At 40.5% G+C, this 18115-nt stretch overlaps 1 pseudogene; it reads right to left on the bottom strand.

The window, feature by feature from the left end:
* Nucleotides 1–3621: 3621 nt before the first annotated feature.
* Nucleotides 3622–4077, bottom strand: LOC466153 (small nuclear ribonucleoprotein Sm D2-like; annotated as a pseudogene).
* Nucleotides 4078–18115: the final 14038 nt, after the last annotated feature.

Genomic DNA, 18115 nt, shown 5'->3' with positions numbered 1-18115 from the left:
CTATATAAAGTCTCAGTGATCTGGCCCCATTTACCTCAAGCTCATGTCTCTCTGATTGCTGCCTCTCATTTCATACTCCAGCCGCATCCAATCACAATATGCCTGGCATAGTGCTGGTCATACACTATGTGCTCCATCGATGATTACTGAGTAAACTAATGCATGAAAAAATGAGATGAGATGAGATAAGACGGTTTGCTTCCATTTTGAAGTAAAACTAAGGTAGTCTTCTGGTTTTTTTTTTTTTTAATCCCACTTTTCTCTCATTCTGTGTGGGGCTCACTGCACAGTGGGTGTTCAAAGATGCTTGTTAACTAACAAAATTAGAACATTCATTTTATTACCCAAGAAAGAGCTCCATTGAATTTTTTATTCCTGGCAATTTAAAAAGATTTTTCTGGGTTTTATAATTATTGGCCTGTTGTAGGATAAGGAGTGGGTGAAAGAATTCATTAGCTCATTAAAATACAATGAAAGGAACATAATTAAAACATTTAGGCAATTTCTGTATCACAGAAAATGAATAATCAGAGGTACAAAACAAATCCTCAGCCAGTTGCTTGGCTGAAGCAAGCCCACACACACTTCCTGCTTTCTCATAACACTGTCAAATGGCTGGTTCCCAACACTCTTCTCTATCCACTCCTCACAAGAGAATTTGCTTTAATGAACTCTATTCTTAGTGCAGAAAGCTTAAGTCGTGGTAGCATAAATTATGGCAGGGAAGTACTCTGAAAACCTGGAGAGGGAGTATTGGGGTTTCCTTTTCCCTATCTGCTTCTAGTAGTTTGGTTTTGGCTCAATAACTGTACCTGCCACTGTGCTCAGTGAGTTACCCACATCATCTCATTTAATTCTCCCAAATGAGGTATATCTAATTATCCTCTTTTCATGAATGGAACTGAGGTTTAGTGATATGTCCAAGATCACACAGCCAGTTAATAGAATCAAAACAAAAATAAATGGTTTTAACCAGACTCCCAAGAGCCCCTGCTTTTAAACATTATGTAAACCGGAATAGTCAAAGGATTTCCTTCTTTGATTTCCATGGCACTTGGTCCTCCCCTGGCTGCAACGAGAGGATTCAACCCTCCCCTGACCCCCATGCCATTAGACAATTAGACACAGCAGCTAGCGCTGCATGTTTGATGAGCGACTGTCTAATGCTGTTCTCTTCCCTTCCCTACTCCTTACAACTTTTGCCATTATACCTTCTGCTGATCCTTGGTTCCTTTACTCCCTCACATATCTCCTCGCCTGCTCATCAGTTTCCAAGGATCACCAAATGTCCTTGAGTTCCTCCCAGTAAAATATGGAATTTCTGGATAGTAACACCTGAAGATCTGATGACACAGAAGGAACAGCAGCTTCTCATCTTAAGATGCTCAGAGGAAGAACACAGGGATTATAAGCCTACAGCAGCAATACCCAAGAGGTAAAGTACTGCCAAGCAGTTGGCCTAGGACCTAGAAATGGGAACAAGTTCAATTTCTACTTTAAATGACATTATCTGGGACATCTCATATTAGACACTTCCAGATGCTTTCGTATTCACTATGTCATAAATCCTACTAGGAGACCATGTATCTTTTTTTTTTTTTTTTTTTTTTTTGAGATGGAGTTTTGCTCTTGTTGCCCAGGCTGGAGTGCAATGGCACAATTTTGGCTCACCGCAACCTCCGCCTTGCAGGTTCAAGTGATTCTCCTGCCTCAGCCTCCTGAGTAGCTGGGATTACAGGCATGCACAAACACGCCCGGCTAATTTTTTGTATTTTTGGTAGAGACGGGGTTTCTCCACGTTGGTCAGGCTGGTCTCAAATTCCTGACCTCAGGTGATCCACCCCACCCACCTCGGCCTCCCAAAGTGCTGGGATTACAGGCGTGAGCCACCACACCTGGCCAAGACCATGTATCTCATTTGACTTATTCAACTAACATATCCTCTGCAGAGCTGTAAACTGGAATGTTGACACACAGGGCAAGTGCCACAAAATGGCCACTCAAACCGGTTTTATAAGCAAGGCCTGGTTTGCAAGTGGGTGTTAAAAAAATGCTTTATCTTTTCATTTTAGCTAATTATTCTTGCTAAGGAAAAACTAAGCTTTTGTTCATGGGAATGTGTAACAAATTTTTAAAATATAAAATCGTTTTAAAATATATGAAAATTATATACCCTCCATATCCTGATAACCAAATATAGTTCTGAAACTCTATGCGCAGAACAGTGCCTTGCACATGACAAGACAACCTTAACATTCTCCTCAGCTTAACTGAAATTAAGACTGATTTCTTCCTGACTATAGACCCCTGACTTTCCTTTCCTTAGAGCATTTACTTTAGAAAGCTTTCAATTGTAAATTATTTTCCTGCCCTTTTGAGATGTAAATCATCTCCCAGCCTTTTGCCAGATTTATCCAAGAATGTCTTTCTCAAGAACCTGAGAGCTATCCCTTTGAAATGAAATCTTCAAAAAAAATAGTGTTCCTATCTCACAGTCTCTGTGGAAAAGTAGGAGCCTATATTAATCAGGGTTCTCCAGGAAAACAGAATGGGAAAAAGCGTTGGGCAGAGAGGGGGCATATTATAAAGAATTAACTCATATGTTTATGGAGGACAGTTAAGTTCAAAATCTGCAGAGCCAATGTTTGAACCTGAAGGCTAGACTCTGCTGTAAAAGCAAGAAGAGTCAACGTCCCAGTTGGAAGACCTTCAGAGAAGAGCCACTGATCCAATTTAAAGACCACTAGGCAGGAAAATTCTTTCCTTCTTTGAGGAAAGTCAGCCTTTGGTTCTATTCAGGCCTTCAACTGATTGGATGAGGCCCACCTACATGGAGGACAATCTGCTTTACTCAGTCTGCTGATTTAAATGTTAATCTCATCCAAAAACACCCTCATAGAAACAACCAGAATAATGTTTGAGTACCATCACAGAGCCTAACTTCAGTAAGTGCCAATTAGCAAAGACAAATGGCCAAATTACATTCACCAACTTACCACCTAATGTTCTCCAGTGCTTTTCTGCTAGTTCATATTTGGGCTTAAAAATCTGCCCACCTTTTATTTCAGTGAAGTTGAGCTCAGTTCTATACTAAAATATCTCTTTTACTGCAGTAACCCAAATAAAATCTGTCTTTCCATTCTTACCAGGCATCCAGTGCAATTTTTCTTCAACTCAGATTAATGAAGACTGTACGAGCAAGTGATCTACCAAACTAAAAATCAACCCTGTAGGGTAGGTATCAACATCTCTGTTTAGCTACTCCTATAAATAAAAATAAATATTAATGTGTACTTATTATGTGTCAAGTACTGTGTTCAGTGATTTATGTGAATTAATTTACTTAATGCTCACCACTACTCTATGTATTAGATACTCGATTATTCCCATTTCACAGAATAATTATCTGAGAATTAAACAGATTAAGTAACTTACTAAGGTCACATCGTTTGTATATAGTGGAGTCAGAACTAGAATTAAAATTGTTGTAAAGAAATAGCCTGTCTCGAAAGCTACATTTCTACTCAAAATATTATCTATTTTCTTTCCTTTTTTTTTTTTTTTCCACTAGAAAAAAAACACAGAGCTCTATTATTCTCAACACCAATGGCAGCGGTCTTCATAGGCCAGCGGAGTGAGTTCTGTCGACAGATAGGTGGCCCCTACTTGCTGGCGATGAGTGGGTTCCACAGGACCATGATGACCAAGTCCCCGTGCAAGAACATCCTGGAGATGTAGCAGTCTTTGTTGACTGGCTTGGACTTCTTGCCCTTGCCGCTCTTGGGTACCTCAGTCCACATCTCCTTCACGTTCTCCAGCACCATGTTGCAGTGCCTGTGGAAGGCCTTCACGTGGCCCAGGAGTTTCGTGTTGTGGCGACAGTTGATGAGCACTTGCGTGTTGTTCTTGACTGACTGTGTGAGCACAGAAAGTGGACCCGTGTTAAATTCCTCCTCCTCTCACTTCTGCAGCTCCTCTGGGGTCATCTCACTCTTGGGCTTGTTAAGGAGGCTCATGATGGTCACTACGCTCTCGGTTCATTCCCGTTTCCTCCGCGTTGCTGCTGCCTGAATACTATCTATTTTCATAATGAAAACTCATGCTGCCTCTCTTTTCAAATGTTTTGGATTTGAAGATGCAGCCGCCCAGGGTAATGATGACCCACTACTGATCTATGTAGGTGAAAAATCAACAGCTAGGAATGGAGTCCACAATTTTCATGAATGCGAGTTTTATGTTGTTTTAGTCAGCTCAGGCTTCTGAAACAAATACCACAGACAGGGTGACTTAAATAACAAAAATTTATTTTCTCTTAGTTCTGGAAGCTAGAAGTCTGAGATTAGGGTGCCAGCATGGTCAGTTTCTGGTGAAGGCCCTCTTCCTGGCTTGCAGACAGAACTTTCTTCCTGAGGGCTTACATGGCTTTTCCTCAGTGAATGCATGTGGAGAGAGATCTCTCAGTTCCTCTTTTTGTAAGGCCACCAATCCTATCTGATTAAAACAATGCCTCCCGAAACCCCCCTTGGCTTCATTTAACTATAGTTATCTCTTAAAAGCCCTGTCTCCAAAATATAGTCACACTGAGGGTTAGGGGTTCAACATGAATTGGGGCAGGGTTGGGAGGGACACAATTTAGACCACAGCATATGTAGGCACATCTTTCATCCTCTTCTCCTTGGCATGGTCACAAAGCCCTCAATATCTGTTTGAAGGGAAGAGAATAAGTAGAATAAGTCTGAAGAAAATAGGTAGAAACCAAAGGTGGAAAGTGAAGACAAGTTCAATCAATCATCAGAAATGACAGAGACAGGATTGCAGCTGCCTGAATTTCTACCTGAAGTCATGGGGGGAAAAATATGTCTGAAGAAATAATAGAGCTAATATCATAGACCTTCAGTGAAGAGAGACATGCAGAGACAGCAGAAAGAAAAATCTATCAAGGTGAAAACTGAACAAGACTCTATTCTGCCAGCAGCGCCAAATAAAAGCAGACGTGCAGAGAGAACTACTGTCCATCCAAGGAGTCGTTCAGCTCCCTCAGTTCAAAGAGAATCTGTGCCTCTTGCTACTCCACTTTCTGTCCCCTCCCATACTACACAAAGCCCATTGCACTGCCCAGTAACTCCCACACAAAAAGTGCAAGGAAAGGAAAGGGAGGATAAGAGGAATAATGAAGTTCAAGTGCTTAATGACAGTTAGTCATAGACCTAAACGTGCATTTCACTACTTTCTGTTTCCAAAACAAAGCCAAAACCAAGGAGAAAGGAGCTTCCTTCTTGGCATCCCTCAGATCATCTACTTGGTGGGGTTCAGGAATGGACTTATGTTACCTACCGTTTGTAAGCTTCTTGGCATCCCGAGCCTCTGGCCCAGGTGAGCTTCTCTGAGGCTCCAACAGCCATGGTAGGGTGGGTCTGTTTCTCTAGGAATCTTCTGTCTGGCCTTCTAGCTCCTGGACCTTCCCCATTCCCTCCTAGTGGCTTAGCACCAAGGAAAGGGTGGCCTTACTTGTAGCTCTTTTCTTGTCAATTATTTTAACTAGGGGTAGATGCATGTGATAAAAAAAAATGTAACATTTCCCCAAATCTTAGATCCTCATCCCAGAAATAACAACAGCTCCATGTGCATCTGTGCAGAGAAACTTGACATTTTAAAGTACTTAATCAAAACAAATGACTGCGTATGATACACAATGATACAATAATCTGTGCCCACAGCCAGTGATTGTACACACATAAAACCACTGATTTCAGAGTTGCTGTTATCTGTTTTACTATTATAAGCAGATACCACCAGGGTGAATTACAGTAAGGTTATAGCTATGAATCAATTTGATGTGTTAGTCAAATATGTTATCACTTGTTGTTTTTTATTAATAGAATTAAAATTTCATTTCAGTTTCCATAGAGTTCTGCACAAAAAAGAATGAGCTTACACTGCCAGCTCTTGTATAATGGCACTTAAGTTAACTACAATTATGTTGGTGGAAACAGTTCACCACAAGGTCTCCCAATCCAAGCCATGTGGCTGAATCAAGCAGTTAATAAATAATGTTGTGTGTAATAGACACAAAAAAGTGGTACCAACTTCCCATGTTTACCACAATCCCATCCCAGATTCAGGAAAGGGTACCTGTGTAGCCAGGACATTTTCTTCCTTAGGATGGATGTGGCTGCTGCTGATAAATGCAGCTATTATGACCTTGAGTCAAGTTTTAACTTGACTCAGTTTCCCACCAAGGCTGCTACCTTAAAAAGGGAGTTAGAAGAATAGGATGGCAGCTAGATGCATTAAGAAAACAAAATGCCTGAGTTCAGCAGTGATTCAGTTCCTGTAGAGGTTAGCTCTGAAGCCTGTGCACAGGGTAAAAATTACTTATAGCCAAATTATCCTTAAAAATCCCTTGGAAAGGCACTACCTTGTTGATATACCATATCTTAATAAGTCTAAAGGAACAAATCACTGATTCTGCAGCCAAGGTCCAGTTGAAATGGCTGGTTGATGTTTAGAGGCCACACTGTATGAGGTATGCAAAACCCTGAACACTTGAATCACCTTCACACAGTGACATGCTCACGCTATAAGATGCACTCAGGGAATCAGGGAAAAGCAGATTCACACCTCCCATTCATTCTTTCTCCAGGGCACACACTTGCTGACTGTAGCAGGCAGCAAAATCACCAGCACTATAAAATTATGTTTCTCCTGTGTTTCACTTCCGCCTTCTTTTATTTTGCCTACTGAGTTTGTTTGAATATCTATGGTTTATATGCTTAAAAGCTTATGGCTCATAGGCTTAAACTTTGCTCCATAACAACCAGCAGTCCCAGATTTGTGTATATGGCTCAGTCATTTTATAGTTCTCTCCTTGTCCTCCACATAATAATGTGCCCATTGGAGCTTCCAAGAATCTCTCTTCCCTGAGATTATAAGACAGGAAACAGGTGCTTACTTTTCATTACTTTTTAATAAACAATGGATAGATTACTGGCTAAACAGCTGTATCTTTCTTCATGAGAAATTTACCAGTTCTAAGAATCAACATTTTTATGACCAGGTCATGCTAACCAGGACAAAGTTATTCTATTTTAATGTGCATTTCTGATTAAAATATATTCAATACATGTTTTAATTCTCCTTTCCCAAGACAAAATTATATCTGAGTAATTTTCTGGAGGAAAATTACTATACATTAGTAACTGCTTTCATTTATTCTCTCAATGTGAGGAAATCATAAATAAAACTTTAAGAAATCTTTGATACAGATGCAAGAGGGATTTTGTGAGTTGTAGGAGTGCAGTATCAAGAGAAAATGTTTGTTTGTAAAGCACACTTTATTTCCAGCTAGACTTTATGACTATCAGTCTCTCACTGAGCCTAACAACTTAAACAGAAAGCCTGACATAAGCTATGCTCTGTGACTGCATTTACCCAGATTTGTTCTTTGAAGCACTTTCCTGCAGAATTTTTATAGGTATTACATCAAGAAGTTTGAGAAACACTTTTGGTTTTGAAGTTTCATTTACTATAAGACTTCTCAACACTTTTAGTAGGATAACATTCATGATATATGTCTCAAAGAACAGGATATAACACGTGCCACTTCCCAAACATGTATGGCCACACCCTTTTAACAGAACATCTCCAGGGACTAGTGTTCCATGTACCATACTCTGGAAAATGCTGCTCTAATATACTTAAGATAGGCATGGACTAGAGATCATAAAATTGTTCAAAAGCACAATTATTAGCAACTATTATCCTTCCAAAGTCCATTTACAGAATTAAGTTCATCTTCTTGGGCTTGTATGAGAAAGACATAAATGCTTGTGGAAGGTCTAGATCTATAACAAATAGGGCTAATTAATAAAAATTATTTGCTATAGTAAAGAGAAGATTTTAGAAGCCAAAATTCAAAAGCCAAACATATCCTGGGAAAAGAAAGAGTCAGATGAAAGATTCAATATGAAATGGGATTGAAAACAGAAAAATAAAAGACAAGATTCAAGCAGGAAAAGTGGGACAGCTCTGTAATTAATTCCACATATTCTTTAAGCATCCACCAGGTACTGCTGAGCGAGCAGACCACCATATTTTGCTGGGCTAGGACCCTCTATCTAGGTCCATGTTGCCCTTCCTAGAGCTCAGACCAGCCTCCTCATTATTTCTTTGTGGCCCTCCCAGCTGACCACAGCTTGGCCCAACTGTAGATCTTCCTAAAATCTTATCTTGCCCTAGCTCTAGCCAATTCAATCTTAAAGCCAAACTGTATATGCACAGCCATGCTATGTATTTCTTTAAGACTCAAGATCAGCATGGCACTTAAAAAAATATAATTCCAGGTTGTTCTCCAAGTTATACTTGGACATTTCCACATATGTGGTATCTTCAAATCTGAGATCAATGCCTTAGTTTCAGCATTTGCAGTTATCTAGCAAGGCTTTCCTGGAAACACTGGGGACCCAGCATTATTATCTGGTCACCACCACCTAATTTACACTCACATAAAAGAATACATTACATCCTTTGGTCTCTTTCAGCTCCTTAATTCTACAGAAAAATACACAGAATCAATAATATGTATTTCACAGCTCATTAAAGTCCTTTCATAATAGTGTACAAATCTAATGTGAGATAAGATACTACTGTTTTGCCACTTACTTTATACAAGATACCTAGCTTTTCTGAGCCTGTTTCTTTTCTTATTAAAAGGAGATAATAGCTACCTCACAAAGTTTTTGAAGGAATCAATCAGATAAAGCATACAAACTATTTATTACATGGCTTTGCACATGACTAGCATTTATTGAGTTCTCTTTATGGAGAACTATAACTTTACATTTGTGAGTGTCAAAATTTGGAATTATCACTTACATTTCAAAGACAAAATTTAAAAATCACAATAAAGGAAGGCCCATGTGTCTCTGCTTTACAAAGCCAAGTTTAAAAGTGATTTTCTGCATTACCTGACTCTACTCTTCCACTAAAGTTTCCCCTACTCCAAGATTTCTTTCCTACAAAACAAGAATAATAAAAGTAGAAGGCAAAAATCCAACCAGAAAGTGACATATGCTTAGCAACACATCACAAATTGAAAAGGAGGGAAGAGAGGATTAAAGTACAAGGGAGGCATTACACAGAAGTTTGCTACAAAGCAGCAACTAAGCTGGCTTGAAGAAGTTCTAGCCAGATTAAAGACAAATTCATTTAAAATTGGAAAATATGAGTCACAAGTTACAATAATGCTTTCTGAACGTTTTGGCCATGATGGAACAAGAGAAACCACTTAAGAGAAATTATAGAGTTGTAAAGCCTTGTTGGAATAAGAAATTCATATCAATATATTCCCGCTGTTATTTAAGGACAGCTTGTTCCAAGGGTCAGTTAAAAAACTGCCATCATAGCAGTCAAAACTTAGTATCTATCTTCCTCTTTTTTTTTTTTTTTCGTTTTTGTTGAGACAGAGTCCCTGTCGCCCAGGCTGGAGGGCAGTGGTGCGATCTCGGCTCACTGAAACCTCCATCTCCCGGGTTCCAGCAATTATCCTGCCTCAGCCTCCCAAGTAGGTGGGACTACAGGCATGTGCCGCCACACCCAGCTAACTTTTGTATTTTTAGTAGAGATGGGGTTTCACCATGTTGGCCAGGCTGATCTCAAACTCTGACCTCAAGTGATCTGCCCATCTCGGCTTCCCAAAATGCTGGGATTACTGGCAGTATCTATCTTCCTTTTTAAAAATCCATTTGCCCATATGGATTTTCTCCATCCGCTTCCATACCACACCTGAGAACAAATCCCAGAGAAAAAGATATTATTAAGCACCCTGTGTCTCACAGACGCTCAGGTCTTCACTCCCAGGTTGGAAGCAGTAGCCCATCCAGACAACAGACTGAAGGCACTGAGGCTTCAGCATCATCCACCCTGCAGACACTCCCCAGTAAGCTGCGGCAAAAGGCACACACAGGCAGGGCACCTCATACCATAACTGATGACCTTCTCCTCTCTGCTCCCATTGTTTCAATATTTAGATTGTGTTAGGCAAAGATTTTGAAGTCAAAAACAGAGCATGGGAGAAGAAGAACAAATACAGAATCTTGTGGCTGGGGTCCAAGTGTGCCTTCCAGCACTGGAAAGGTAAAAGGGCTGTCCTTAAATATTTACACAATTTTTCAATTGTTACCAGTTCTTGCATACTTTATGTTTTGTTGCTCTGAGACTAAGTTTTTATTCACTATCTGGTGGTGAAATGTCTGTTTATAGCAGCTTTGACCCCATTCAATTTCCCAGAGCTGGACTTAAACATTTTTTAAAATGCAGAGAAAGAATCTCAAAACTCCCTAGAGGCGTTGTTGCTGGTTTTCTGTTCTGATGGCTGTCACCTTAATGCAAGTCCTAATAAGCCCAGGCCTGAAGCTTGCCAGGTGCCCCCTATTAAGCATGCCAACCTCTGGGCTGCCATCCACAATACCTCGATAAAAATCTTCCCAACCACTGCCTTTGTAGGGGGCCCTCTTTACACATACTCCCAGTCTCCTCAGCTAACTTATTTCACCTCCTACTTTCTGACTCCCACTCTCCTATTCCGTTATGCAGAACTCCCTTCTTCCTGGTCACACTTCCTTCCTCTTCCAACCTCTGAATCATTGCACCTGCCATCCCCCTGCCTGTGACATGCTCCTGCCTCCCCATCTCTACTTCTCCATCAAACCACAATCCTTCTGCCTTTGAAACATTGCCTGGAGATCATCTTTAATCACAAGCGAATTTCCTCTTTTCTCTACCTTAGACTGGAAAGCCTCAGAGCTCTAAGATTTCTCTGGAAGATCACGTGTTTGCCTCAGTAATTCTCACAGTGTACCTGCAAACACCTGCATTGGAATCACTTGAGGAACTGGCTAGAAGTGTGAATTCCTGGACCTCACTTCAGATTACATCAGAAGCTTGTGAAAAAAAAAAAAAAAAACCAAATCCTTCATTTTAACAATCTCCCCAGATTATGTGCACATTCAATTTGAGACCCACAGATGACTCCAAACTCATCATTTGATGAACGGTTTTGTTCAGTGAACATGGACTGTCTGTCAGGCATGTTACATGCATTAACTTATTTAACCCTCCTGATGTCCTTACAAGATGGGTGCTATTTTAAAATATCACTTTTTCCATTTTATGTAAAAGAAAACAGAGTCTCCTAGAAGTTAAGTAATTCACACAGGAAGTGGTAGAGATGGGACTCAAACCCAGGTATGGCTGAGACCCAGAAAAATGCACTGACAGACTTGCAGGCTTCAGAATGAATGGTGTTACGATCCTGGCTTGACCAGCCCTGGTCACTGGAAGTTCACATTCCATTCTAATCCTATGCTACAAGAGGAGCATTGACAGGCTGACATTCAGCCAGGGAAGCAAGAAGCTGAAATCCTTTCATGTAGACACTAGGCCTGGATCACCCAGAAAAAGTAAAAGTAATAATGTCAACATACTTTTACAAGAGAACATTTTGGTCTTGTTCATTTCGGGGACTTGCCTCTACTCCCTATGTCTCTGGCTCAGTAGGACCAGCCTCAAGGACACTAAAAACAAAGCATCACACCAAGCCCAGCATGTGTTTCTGTAAGGGTCTTCATGCCTGGTGGAAAGTGTTTGAGAATGATGAACAGTTTCATTGCCTCTTCAGTAAGGTCCCTTATTAGTAAATGCTTCTGAAAAAATAGCAGACTTGGGTTCACCTCAAGCAGCACTCAGACGTGAGCCAGGCATCCCAAGTGTAATTCAGATAGTTCAAAGGAAAGCAACTCTTCTGATGAAACAAAGTCTCTTTGAAAATTATTGGCTGGGTGCAGTGGCTCATGCCTGTAATCCCAGCACTTTGGGAGGCCAGGGTGGGCAGATCGTTTGAGCACAAGAGTACGAGACCAGCGTGGGCAACATGGCAAAACCCTGTCTCTTCAAAAAATCAGCTGGGTGTGATGGCATGTGACTATAGCCCCAGCTACTTTGGAGGGTGAGGTGGAAGAATCACCTGAGGCCAGGAAATCAAAACTGTAGTGCACTGTGATCACACCACTGCACTCCAGCGTGGGTGACAAAGTGAGACCCTGTGTTAAAATTTAAAACAAGAAAAGAAAACAAAATTATTGACATGTGCAAGTTTTCTCCAGTGGCATTGTTTTCATCCAAATTGATCCCCTACTTATAAATACTTTCTGACTAAAAAATCAGACAAAACCAAGGCAACTTGGTCATTGTTTTATCAATTTAATGGGTGGATACAAAGGGATCACAAATAATTGAATTAACTATCCACTTACGTAAGTGGTTCAAGCCAATATGATAAAGCCTTTTGCCTGCAATGGATTAAAACCTGAAAACAAGTCAAGATTAATTGTGAAGGACTTTAGGGCCCAGCCAGTCTTATTTTTGTTTGAAGAAGAGCAAAAATGAATTATGATGTTCCTATGTAGTTCTTCTTTGCCCACAAGGACTAGAAAGATGATATGCTTACCCCCTTGCCTTGACCCATGTACTGCCATCACAAAATGGGCAAAGTGGGGTAGGGTACAGGCATTCGCCTGGAGGAGAATTCTGAACTGGGGGGACAGGGAGCCCTAAATGGCAATTTGTTTCACCCTGGCATTTCTGAAGTTCAACCATACTAAGACTTTTTGTTCTTTTACATTCTTATGATCTCTTTTGTAGTTTCGTTTCCTGTGCTTATCTTTTTAAAATCAGTGAGTGTTGGCTTCTTTTTTCTACACATAGGTCTCCTGGGCAATTTCATCTACTTAAAGGACATTATTTACTCCAAGTTGATAGCGCTCAAATCTTTGTTTCTTACACAAACCTGTCCCCTGAGCTTCAGATCTGAAGGTCCAAATGCTTCATGGGTGTCCCTTCTGAAGATCTCACAGGCCCTCACATTCACCACCTCCAACACTAAACTCTTTTTCCCCAAATCTGATGCTCTTCTCTGATTCCCACTATCACTGTAAGCCAAGAATCTGGGCATCAAAGCAACCCTTTCCCTTTTTTTGTTGATCACATCTCCCAGCCCCAAATCAGACACAGACTATCTCCTAAAGCTTTATCAGACTGGCCTTCACCTTCTTTTTATTCCTTCAGCCCCTTCTCAGCTCAGAACTCACTCTGCTCTAACTAAATAATTTCACCAGTCTTCTCTTTGATTCTCAGTCTCTGGTCTCTCCTCCTTCAAACCATCCTCCACAAGGCCTTGGCCCCAGAGAAATCTTTCTCTTTTAATAAATATCATTAATGTGAAGTATATGGAGATCGTGGGAGATTCAGATCATACCAAACTATATGGGTTGAGAAGTATGGCAGGCTGAATTATTGGCCCAATACTGCACCCTTATGTTATATGGCTTTGAAGTCTTTCCCTGGAAGCCAGTGTAATCGCCACCCTTTGGCTTTGGGCTCAGCCACAGGAACTGCGCTGGTCAAGCACATGAGGGTGGAGGTAACAGTGTGGCCATACAGAGCCTAACCTAAAAATGTCCTTCATTTTCTTCTTAGCTTCTTGCACCTCTGTCATCTTATGATAAAAATGACTCCCCTGTCCAAGAAGGACAAGAGACATAGGGAGTACACCTGGACCCCATCCACATTCTGGAGCTGCCCACAGACAGGTGAATGAAGCAAATCCTTATTAATAATAAGGGTTTTGTAGTTGGTTATTAGCAGCAATAGATTACTTTGTCAAAAACCAAACATCTCCGTCTTTATCTGCTTGTCCATATGTATTTACACAGATATTTTTTCTAGTAGAACATTTTTGTTTCTTTTTTACTTATTTTATTTTGGATCTCTTTCCATATCAGCAAAAATAAAAATAAAAATTTTAAAAAGGAAGCTTTCTGGGTATAATGCGTGATGGTGGAAACCAGGCTTTGCATTGGGTAAAAATGAAACTAACTTTTCTCTATCAGTCAAGGTGCTTTTGTTTATAAATAACCAACACCACCAAATCAAACTGACTTAAACAACTTGGAAATTTGTCATCTCATATAACAAAGGAAGCAATCATAGGGCAGCCTCTAGGTATGAGTGGCCCAACAGCTTCATGATGCCATCAAGGACCTAGGCACTTTCTGTCTTTTGAGTCTGCCATCCTTAAGGTTGGCTCCATTTAATAGAACAAAATGGCCACAGCAGATCCAAATATGACTTCAGATATGGCCATACCCACATGTCAACCAGGCTGGAGTACAGTAGCATGGTCATTTCTGCTGCGTCTTTTGTACAATTTCCCCAGAAGAGTTCCCTTTAGATCTCATGGTCCAGGATCAGGTTATATGCCCATTTCTAATTCACCATACCAGCACAGGGCTCAGCCCTGAGGCTAGAAACAATAAATTAACAAAATACAGACCTGACCTCCAGGAACTTATCCTCTTGTAAGATGACAATTTATCATGTTACTTTTAACAAGAATAATTAGAATTTTTATTTTATTATATTATTATTTAGTATTTTAAATGAGTATCTACCTTGGGAGGAAGAAGAGGAAGAGAAGGCAGGGCTCGGTGGCTCGCATGCCTGTAATTCCAGCACTTTGGGAGGCTGAGGCAGATGGTTCACTTGAAGCCAGGAGTTCGATACCAGCCTGGCCAACATGACAAAGTATTTTTAGTCTCTACTAAAAATACAAAAATTAGCTGGGCGTGGTAGTGTGTGCCTGTAGTCCCAACTACTCAGGAGGCTGAGGCAGGCGAATCACTTGAACCTGGGAGGCGGAGGTTGCAGTGAGCAGAGATCATGCCGCTGTACTCCAGCCTTGGTGACAGAGTGATACTCTGTCTCAAAAAAAGAAAAAGAGGAAAAGGAAAGAGGAAAAAGAGGAAAAGGAAGAGGAAAAAGAGGAAAGAAGGAGGAAGAGGAGCAGGAGAAGAAGAACAAAAGAAGAAGAAAAGAGACTGGAGTTAACACCAAGGAAATAATTATTAATGGTAGAAATTCAAGCATCAAGAGATATTTTTTCCTAGTATTGCCATAGCTATGATTGTTTCCCAAGTTGATCTTCCTGGAAACTATGGCTTCATCCTAGAACGAGATTTCTTACTACGCCTTAGGCCAAGGAAGGAAAGAGGAACATAGGTAGAGAGTAGCGAGGGGGCAGGGGACAGAGAGGAGGAAAAATCCAGGGAGTTTACAGAAGAACATAGCCCAAAGGAGAACAGGAAATATTTGTTCTCCTCATCACCCAGAGAGAGTGGCCACAGAAAACTCTTTGGGATCCCAAGTAAAGACACTTAGTCTTGACTCCCAAAAGAAACTAACAGCTCCTCCTTGCTAAAAAAAAAAAAAAAAAAAAAAGAAAAAGTAACCTTTAAAATCATCTGAATCATGTGCCACCATCTACAGGTATCCTCTCGTTCTCCACTTGTATGCTCAGATCTGTATACAAATACAACCCAAGGAAGGAAAGAAGCAATGCTGAGATGTTGGGTGACTCAAAAGGCCTGGACTTGAAACTAGATTCTTCTTCTAACAAGCAGACCTTGGGCATGTCAGCTATTATCTATGCACTTCAGCTTCTTTTCTTCCCAGTGCCGCAGTTGTTGTTTTTGTTTTTTGTAAAAATCAATAAACTAGTGTAAGAGATAGAAAAAAACAAATTATTTTTCCTATTCTAATTCCCAATATAGAATATTTTACCTCTGGTCACCAAAATGTGTGGGAATTTCTCCCCACCAACAACCAATTTTTCAGCAGATGCCAACTGGGTGTCCTATAATTCAATTGAATTCTGACACTGTCACCTGGAGATAGCATCAGATCCTACAAGTTTAAAGCCGTGTCCTGCAAAATTATCCCCAACTTCATATGCCAATCACAAGCAGTAGGTCGTCACCTATATTTCTGACTCACCACCTATAAATTAGAATTCCTATGACCCTCTCCTCAGATTTGGTCAATTTCTAGGATGGCTCACAGATCAAGGAAAACACATTTATACATTTATTATATTAATAAAGGACATAATAAAGGGGACAAATGAACAGAAAGATGGAAGAGATGAGTAAGGCAAGGTATGTGGGAAGGGGCATAGAGCTTCCTTTCCCTCTCTGGGTATACCACCCTCCACATACCTCCGTGTGTTCAGCAGTGAGGAAGCTCTCTGAACCCCGTCTTTTTGTGCTTTTACGGAGGCTTCATTTCATAGTCATGATTGATTAAATCATTGGCCACTGGGATCAATGGAACCTCCTGAGAAGTGGGGGTGACGCTGAAAGTGCTAACTCTCTAATCACAAGCTTAGTTCCCGTGGCAACCAGCCCTCATCCTGAGGCTCTCCTGGAGCCCACCAAGAGCATCCTCATTAGAACAAAAGATGCTCCTCTCACTCAGGAAATTCCCAGGGATTTAGATGCTCTGTGTCAGATGCTTCTATCACTCAGGACATTGTAAAAGCCTTGGGAGCTCTGTGTCAGAAATTAGGGTCAAAGACCAAAGGTTAAAACAAAAGATTCTCCTAGCACCCTATTTACAAGGGTTTTAGGAACTCTGTGTCAGGAACTGGGGGCAGAGACCAAATATATATGTCTTATTATATAACAATATCACAGCTAGCATATATGAAATCTTCTTGTGAACACAGGTTGGGTAGGCCAGGAGTCAGCCACACCGACTCACTTCTATTCTGGGCCCCGAGTGTAATAGTAATTAATGTCCAGGGCTCATCTCTGCCTTGAAGATGCCATCTGTTCTGCAGAACTGTAATCTCCCACACCTCTGTGGTGCCAGTATATCTATGGTGTACAGATATTGGGCATGGTTCACATCAGGGGAAATCTCTTGGTATCACCATATGGGAAGTCCCTGAGGTCATTTGTTTCAGGAGGCACTGAAACACAGTGACAGGCTGGAAGAAAGGAGTAAGATTTTATGTTGTTTACAAACGAATAGAACAACCCTGACACTGTCATAACTCAACACAGATTGAAATCTTTATTGCAGGCTGCCACCTTCTCCTAACTTGTCTCAAGTAATCTCTAGAAGTTTATCTTAAAAGGCCAGTTACTCTACATTGTTCCTCTCAGTGATGTAGTAACTACAGAGAATCCATCATATTTTCTGAAAGGTAAATATTAAGCTTATGCATATCCATATCATATTGGCCAATGTCCCCTTGACTTTGATAGCAGGACTAAACTGACTTGTGTGAGAACCGAATTAGCTACCCAGAACATCATGCAGACGTTCATGCCATTTATCACCATCTCTCACATTGGTTGGAATGATCAAAACAATGCCAGAGATCTTCACAACACAGAAAAGTTTCTACAAATCAGTATCAGCTTTCCATATTTCTATAGCTCTCACATGTGACAGGTCCATTAAAAAGTTATCTTTTTATAAATAACTCCTCTGACATTTGCAATGTCATAGGTTTGGGTTTGTAGAACTAATACTTCATGATTTCTTTACTCTCCAGGACTAGTTCTGCAGCTCAGGGTATAGGAGTTATGAACCCTGGTCCATGGCTGGCTGAATCATGGAGGACAGAGAAATTATGGTTTTAAATTATGCTTTTAAAAACCTCTATTAATTAATCTATTAGTGGTTTGCTGAGTTTCCTTGGAGTAAATACAAGACAAGTTTCCTTGGAGTATATACATGACAAGCTTCAATTTTTTCCCAAATAATTTTCCCAATTATATTACGTAAAATTCCTATTTTTTATCCAATAATGTTATTTTAGGAAAAGTCCATAAGTCTCTAATCAAATTTAATTTGATATCCCATTCAAAACTTTCTCTTTGTTCCCATTGCATGTTAGACTTACAGGTTGAGAGGCTCAAAATGCCTCATCTTTTATACACCTTCCCCTCTTCCCTCTTCTAGGAACTAACTTCCTGAGTATTAGGGCAGGAAAGAGGAATGGAAAGTGAGTTGTGATGGTTGCATAACAAATTATCCTGAAAACATAGTGATTTTAAACACTAATAATTATATATTATCTTTCTTAGCTCATGTGGGACAAGAATTCAGGAGCAGTTCAGCTGGGTGTTTCTGGCTCAGCATCACTAAGAGGTGGCAGTCAGATGTTAACTTGAGCTGGAGTCATTGCAAGGCTAGATTGGGGCTGGAGGAT

This window comes from Pan troglodytes, chromosome 8, assembly GCF_028858775.2.
Source record: "Pan troglodytes isolate AG18354 chromosome 8, NHGRI_mPanTro3-v2.0_pri, whole genome shotgun sequence".
NCBI classification, from domain to species: Eukaryota; Metazoa; Chordata; class Mammalia; order Primates; family Hominidae; genus Pan; species Pan troglodytes.
This window is presented reverse-complemented; position numbering and strand designations above follow the sequence as displayed.